Raw genomic sequence first — 7928 nt, forward strand, 5'->3', positions numbered from 1 at the left:
AGATATTTTTGGGATATTTGATAGGTTAGATATTAAAATACAAATAGACCTATTATGTGAAAGAAATCTGACTTTATAAAGTGGTTGATTTCATTCTCTGCCCATTATATGCACGGGTGGATAGCCCAAGAGTAAAACATTTGTCTCAGACATAGGGGTAGCTTGCACACCACAAAAACTGCAGTTGGGCCACCTCACCCCATCACTCATGAGAGGTTGATAAATTAAGTATCACTAAATTTGGTAATAGTATCACCTGTCACTACAGTGCCTACAAGTGTGAGGAATCTGTCATGAAGCGCTTTTTAAGAGCAAAGACTATTCTGCCACCTAGTTCTAGGGATTTGGTTAGGGTTGCAATCTCAAAAACCCAGCACTGTTATAATTGTGAGGTGAATGCATAGCCAGCACACCCCTGTGAGAATACTGCAGCAGGTTGATTGACTTTCAACACCAAATGTCTACCATCGCTGGAAAGCCTCCTGTGGTGCTTATTAGCATGTCTAAATATAAGCATACACAGTGAGATAGAGGCTGTGAAGGCACTCGGGAATTGTAAACCTTTCCCCAGATGCTATAAAAGCCCCGCGTTAGTAAATATTCAGACATTCACCAGTGCAGCACATGCCGGCATCACTGATGTGTCGGTATAAAGAGGGCGCAATGCCAGAGCTGCTTCAAGCTTGCTCTCACCGATTTGCATTATTTTAGACTGGGCTCTGCTTAATATTATTTGTTATTTTTCTGCAAAGACATAAAGAAGGGGTTATTTGCTTGTTTCAGGCAGGGCAGTCCTCGATTTCTTGCCTGTGCTTAAGGTGTGAAGGTAAGGTAATGCACGACGTATGCATTGTACTGTGGGTTGTGTGTCTGCTGGGCTGCACACATTGCTGTTTATATATTCATGTGTCTATATTTCGAATTGTAAAACTCATTTTATACAACCCCTTATTGCTATTTAAATTTGTAATATGTTATTTTGCGTTCTGTAAGGTGCAAAACAGCAGCAGTGCTGCTTCAAAGTGTTGTGGAGAACATTGCAAACCATAAAGAACGATAAAGAGGTATGAACATAATGTGCAGAATGAGGGACAGTGTGCTCGCTTTGGCAGCACATATACTGAAATTGGAACGATACAGAGAAGATTAGCATGGCCCCTGCGCAAGGATGACACGCAAATTTGTGCGTTCCAAAATAAGAAAATAAATAAAAAATAAAAATAAAAGCAAGAGGGACAGCACAGGATTGGGTTACAAGCCGAAGTAGTCTTTGTAAATGCATCTGTATTGGTAGGCTCGATTTGACAGTGGGTTAAGGCTTGACGGACCTGGATACAGGTCAGGCAACCTTTCGATGGGCCAACGCAGGCAGATTCGAGGTTAACAGGTGGGTGCTACGTTTGGCCATTGGACCAGAATTCAAGACATTTGGGTAGGTTCTGTGAAGTGCTGGGTAGGATTCAGGGAAGGGGACAAGAATGGCTGGTTGGGACAAAGTATGTGGAGATTCCTGCATCTGATACTATGTTTAAAAGAAAGACAGTGTTTCACATTTCTTCTGAATCTCTTTAGGTTATGTTCTGTTTTTAGGGGCGATGGGAGATTGCTTTAGCGTTTAGGGCATAACTCTGATAGTGACCCTCTCCCTTTGCTTGAGTCTTTTGAAGCTGGCATCTGTGATGAGACCCAGCAACCTTCATGGCACATATTTGTTTCTGCAAAAGTGTAAGCATTTTGGTCCGTTGTCTAATGCATTAGACTTTGTGCGTGGTTCTTTTCATACTGGAGAGCAAATTCTGGGCTTTGAGTGCTGGTGGGATAAGGTCCCAGGGTCTTAATTGGGATTAGTTCACCCGCCCTAGATGATTTCTGTTTAGCCCGTGATAGGGGCGATTTCAATAGACCAGACATGAGAGGACAAGCCCTCTGGTGACCTCAAATTATTCCGGTATTCCCAAGTAGGGTACAATTTAGTTAGTGTGATCGAGTTGACATTGAGCCAATTATTCTATTTCAGGTTGCAGTGAGAGTTTGGTATAAAAATATTATTCATATTTTGTTTTGCCTTGTCCAACAAGGTAAGTACAGGAGCCATAAGGGAGTGGGGGGAGAGGGGTGGGGGCATTTGTAAGATAACATTGTGGGGTGGCATCCCAACAAAGGTAATCTGTGTTTTGGGAATTTTAAGGTGGAGATTAAGATCTGTGGACCTATCCTGGATTTTCTGTGGGAGTTCCATAAAAAGAAGGTTGTTGTTATCAGGTTCCAGGTTCAGTAGTACCTGCAAACTGAATTTTGAGGAAGGGTCAATGATCTCTATTCAGGGGGTGGGGAGGCTGTTATATACATTAAATAGCCACATGGGCATAATAGAGACTGGGTGCATACATTACTACAAACGGAAATTGATAGAGTTGAAATCCCACACTTTGACACTCAGAGTGATTTTGTCTAGATAGCTGGTGATCCTGTATAAGCTTTACCATCTCTTCCCATCTGTATTTCTGTATTTTAAATATTTGGATTAACATTTTGTGGATGCCTGTATCACAAGCAGCCGACAGGCCGAGGGGTCCAAGAGCTGTTAGTTTGTTAAATAGTAGCCTTGCCGCCCTACTCCTGTTTGGGTAAAAACCAGTCTGGTTTTCATGAAGTAGGAATGGCTCCTCACTGAGCTGCACCAGTTGTTTGGTGCTTATCTTACCAGTACTTTCACAATGAATGTTATATTAAAGATTAGTCAATAATTCTCAGGTTCCTTCAGATGAACACTAATCTTATTATGAGTGTTAGGATGTAGTCATGCTACCTGATGTTTATAATGTGTTACAGAACATATACAGTGCTCCTACAAGTTCACATAATACGATAGGCCAACTCTGGCCATCACTTCCTGGAGTATCCTCTGAACATTGTATATATGTACTGTAATGTAATTAATAGTTAGACATCAATGTCTGTTGCACCCTACTACTGACTTATCTATACTTGTAAACGTTCCTATTTGTATTCCCTTCTGTATTACTGGTTGTATTTCTGTAACTTGTATGAAAAGTGCCCTGATGCCCTTGGGCTTGGCTGCGCTATACAAATACATAAACTAAACTAAACAAGATTCAATATGTGCTCCTTGAGCAACATGTATGGGCAAGTGTTTACATTATTCCACAGAAGCAGTGAGCTTCTTAGTGACTTTGACCAGATCCCCAGTTGTAATAGAGTTCCCTCCTAGAAAGTTATGTGGGCGGCCAGGGTTTGGAGCGGTTGACCTATTCAATCATTTCTTGTATACAATGGTAGTTTGATATTTTTTAAGATTATCCTGAAAGTTACTGGCAAATGTGGTAGCTTGTTGATCTGAGGGTTTTGGTTGTGCATAGGGGAGATTTGTTCAAACATTAATTTCACTCTTCTTCTCCTTGTCCTCCTCCCTGTTCCCCAGCACTCCCACATCCCCAACTCTCTATCCTTTCACGCCCTTTCCAATGTGGGCCCTGTGAACTCCACTCCATCAATTCCTCTATTTAAGGGGGGAAGCTGAGAAAGGTAATCGATGCTTATGGCTTGTTACTTTACTTTGTATGTTTGCTGGGCCTTGCAGTTGTGTTGCCTACATGTCTGTCTTATAAAGTAATTCTATACATAACTCCTTGTTAGGTCCTTGGTGTATATATATTCTGTAGATTTCCTTTGACTTTCATGCAAGTTTTGATGTTTGGTGAGGTTTCAATTCAACTGTTAAACCTGCTCACCTCCGTTTCTCCTTTACGGCTGCTTAGTTTATTTTCTGAAAACATTCTTTTTGTGTATCAGAAAATTACTAGACAAAGTTCCTCACCATTTTTTATTGATTGCACAGTGTACACAAAAGAAGCCTTAACACAAAATGGATCAAATGTCAATGCAGCGTTTGGCGCCTCCATTCTCTGTCATTGAATGTTAAGACTAATGCAGGACAGGCACCTAATCCTTAATTAATTTGATCAACTTTTAAACTCATACTTTTCAAACACAGGTCTTCCTGAATCACAGAATCACAGCCATGTCACCGCACTCGGAGTGTGTCTTTCAATCGGTGCTCATATTAATATCACATACCTACATTATATATATTTTGAGAATGTACTACATGTGAATGGTAACACTGTTCTGTTCTGCATTCATGTATTTCAAGGCCTTATAGAGAGACTTGCTGTACTGTTTGCCAGAGACTGCGCTTTCACACCCTAACTTAATGCGATTGTCAGGAATAGGCTCCATTACCTGGTACTGTTCCAGTGGCCATTGCCCATTTTAGTTTTTACTCTGGATGCCCTTTTAGCAGCGCCCTATGAGGCAAAACGAATGGTGTACAATACTTCATAGAAAGGTGGCCCCATTTGATGGCGTTTGTGGAGTGATACAATGCGTTAGTTATTTATCCAATCGATCCTAAATCAATCACTTTTCACATTATATTAATTTGCTGTAATTGGGCACTACTAACCTGACTCTGCTAGCTTCATTATTTTTAATATTGCCCTGCCATGGAATTACAGTTATTTCTATCTGTGAAAAAGGTTCTCGGAACAGTAATGGGTAATTTGTGATCATTTAGCTGATCCTTATCTAGATTCATGTCACATTTAACTGATTTAAAGCAGCCTTTGCTGCCAGCAGAAGAAACTCTCTAAAGAGTAATAGTTTAAATGTAGGTGCCAGCTTTTGGTGTAGTAAAATGCATTAACCAGTGGGCCTTCGGCCACTTCATTTCCAAGCAATAAAGCATCCCAACACAGCACTGAATTAACCTACTTATCTTGTCTCCTTTCTTTCATTTGTATTAAGAATATAAACAATAGAAGTATTAATAAAACTGAAATGTATTCAAATTAAGATGTTAAAAATATCTCAAGAGGAGGACCTTGACTGCCTATAGAAAAGCTGAAATGTTTGGATTTCCCAATATGGATTTATTTTGTGGAAGTTATTTTCTAAGCAGAGCCTTAGCGGCAAGAGCCAGTAGAGCACTGCACAGAGCGGGGATCTGTTGGCAAACGCACATGCATGAAGCTATTGAACAAAGCATGAGATATTTTGGGGAAGGGTCGAACCAGTGACCTTTTACATAAGCTTTGGGAGCAGGCATTTTCATCATGATGTGTGTTGAGGTCCAGGGGTTTTAGTACAGGATAATTTGTTGTGTTTGGGAGTAGGATATAGTCGAAATAGAAACACATAGCTCAGGGGCAACGCTCTGGTTTTGTAAACAAGTCTAGCCTATCAGCACGGGTTTGGTAGCCAGTTTTGTAAGTATTGCACAATATAAGAAACCAATTTAATTCAATTTAAAACTATTCCCTGTAAGCAGCATGGGGTCGTGTGATGGGGGGGGGGGCAATGGTTTATGCCTGATCCCAGGAGCATAATTTGAAAAGCAAGTGAAGAATGCGAAGTATGGGGGAAATAGAATTATATTTTTGGAGCCCATGTTGACGTAGGTGACCGCGAAACCCAACCAGAATTTCACTTATAAATGTCCATAGCATCTCTATGCAAAGTGTCTGTGCACTATGTGTCCCAGAACCCTGACAAAAGTATACACGAAAGGCCAATGTAAACTTAAACAGAGGCCCTCATTATGATTGACCCGGTCTGGAAATAAGTGCCGGTTACAATGGTTACTGGCCCCTTTAACAGACCGGCTCACTCTGAATCTGCCGGTAGGGGTAGTGAACTACTGGGAACTTACCATTCCTCCGTAATATCCTGCAATTACGAGGATATCGGGTGGTGGAAATGGTAAGCCACCGTTGTCTGGCAACCATCAATTTAGGAAACCATTAGTTTGCATGTTTAGGCTGGCGTCACTCCTCCATATTAGCAACAGTGTAAAATTGTCATATATATACTGCACCTCCTTTGGTGGCGGTCCACTCACTGCAGTTACGCTATTGTGGAGGAGGGACAACAGGTAAGGGCACCGTACTCCCTCATCTCACATCCAAAATAAAGAGCTGGTGATGCCAAATGGCACTAACCCAGTGAACAACACAGTACAAATAGCTGCAGCTTCATGTGCACCTTACCCCTTGGCGGTCAGATATTTACCCAAAAACGTGCCATACAAATCATGAGAACCCTGCATAAAACATTACAAATCAGGTAGGTGTATATGACGTGTTGGACATAAAACCCCAAAGTGGAAGCAAACATTTACAGCATGACCTTCTGCACCCTCTGTAGTGAGAAAGTTGCACTTTAACCTTGGCTTTTCGTGTACTAGTCTACATCGACATATTATGATAACAATAGTGATGTGGTGGAGTACTTGTCAAGGAATTTCCACCAACTTTGAACTCTTATCTGTCCCCCGAACCCTCTGTAAATGTGGGTGACAACAAACACACTATTTGGCTGAGAGATTAGAAAGTGTGACCTTACACGCCCTCCCCAGGTATGCATTTTATGTAAATTCATTTCGGCACTGAAACATCTATGAATCAGTGGAGATGCTTGTAGCCACCCTCCTCTGCAGGTCTCTTCCTGGCTCATCGGGTCCAAAGCCACTGCGGCTGGGTTCTGGGTGTGATGCTATGTGTGTGCTACGCAGCACACTGCCTTATTTTCATGGTTCCCCTGAATTGCCGCTACCGTCATACATGTTTCTAACCTGAAGTAGAAATGCTTTAGTACTACTGTACCTGTTATCGGGTTATGCAATAAATGACATATTAAGAAAGGTAATTGAAAAGAGCATTTTTGGAGGTGAAAATGAAACCCATCTCACCCTGCACTCAGCTCGGACAACACCTATGGCATGAACAGCCAGTGGTGCATCGCCATTGAACAGATCTGGCTCTAGCGCCCCCCCGCCACTCTCCGAAATTTAGGGTTATGTTGACTTGACCTGGCTGACCTACAGAGCCATGGCTGGACAGAACAGAATACATGTTAAACGTGTCCGGACTTCACCGTTAACAAAGGCCCTGCAATTGCTAACATAAAGCATTTAATTGTTATCACCTGCATTCAAATGCATATATATATTAAGGCATTTGAAATTGGGATGTGGGTTTGGTACTTGAATGCCACAGTAGTGCTTGTAAGGGTAGGGGGAACAGGAGACAGCTGATTCCCACAGCTGTCCTTAACTGTGTGTTTCCAGACGTAAAGGAGAAAGTTAACTGCTAGTAACATGAAGCTTCACTACAATAGTCGTATTACAATCCATGAAGACGTTAGAAGCCCCCATAAAGTACGTTTTATCCCCACAGTCTCTTAAGCTAGTACCTCTCCCAACATTTGAAGGGTTAGCCCCTCCACCCCAAAATGTTATCCTTGGTGCTCTGTGAACAGCATGGCTTGCATCTGCCTTGGAAGTAGAGCGTGCCATTCGTTTTGCCCTGAGTTGTTCCGTGCTACACTGGGGGCAGCACAAAAGAACAGTGGCTCCTGATTCCCTCTCCATATTTTCTTCTGTGCTTCTTCTCAAGCAGTTATGTTGCTGCCTTGCATGGCACATCAAATTCATTAATGTCTTTATGTATGGGTGATTAACTGTAAAGCCGCTGCCATGTGGTTCTGTTGACCCTTCAGTCATAGCGATCTGGATGGCTACTCATTTCACTTACCTCTCACTCTCTGGTTTGTAGATGGAAGAAACACCCCCTCAGGAAGTGTTGAGATACTGGTCATTGTGTACACTTACTTCAGCTATAAATAAGGCATACCTGCGCGGCAGTGATGCCATCTGTAGTTGCAGCATATTTCTTGAGTCAGCGTAAGCAAGGCAACAACGAAGGACAACGTCATCCTCACCCGCCTGTAAACAATGCACCAGATCAAGAGCTAAAGGCCACACATGGAAAAAGACGTACAATCAAAGAACACATTTACTGTAGTGGGGAGAATGTGTTCAACATGTTGCCAGAGCACATTATTCACCT

General features: G+C 42.0%; 1 non-coding gene across 1 annotated transcript; it reads left to right on the top strand.

Annotated features, from left to right (window-relative positions):
• Positions 1-1096: 1096 nt before the first annotated feature.
• LOC138522152 (U6 spliceosomal RNA) lies at positions 1097-1203 on the top strand. Its single transcript, XR_011283256.1, has one exon. It is a non-coding gene; the product is annotated as a U6 spliceosomal RNA (small nuclear RNA).
• The last annotated feature ends 6725 nt before the right edge of the window (positions 1204-7928 follow it).

Source organism: Ambystoma mexicanum, chromosome 13, assembly GCF_040938575.1.
Source record: "Ambystoma mexicanum isolate Mex_15411 chromosome 13, UKY_AmexF1_1, whole genome shotgun sequence".
Classification (NCBI taxonomy): Eukaryota; Metazoa; Chordata; class Amphibia; order Caudata; family Ambystomatidae; genus Ambystoma; species Ambystoma mexicanum.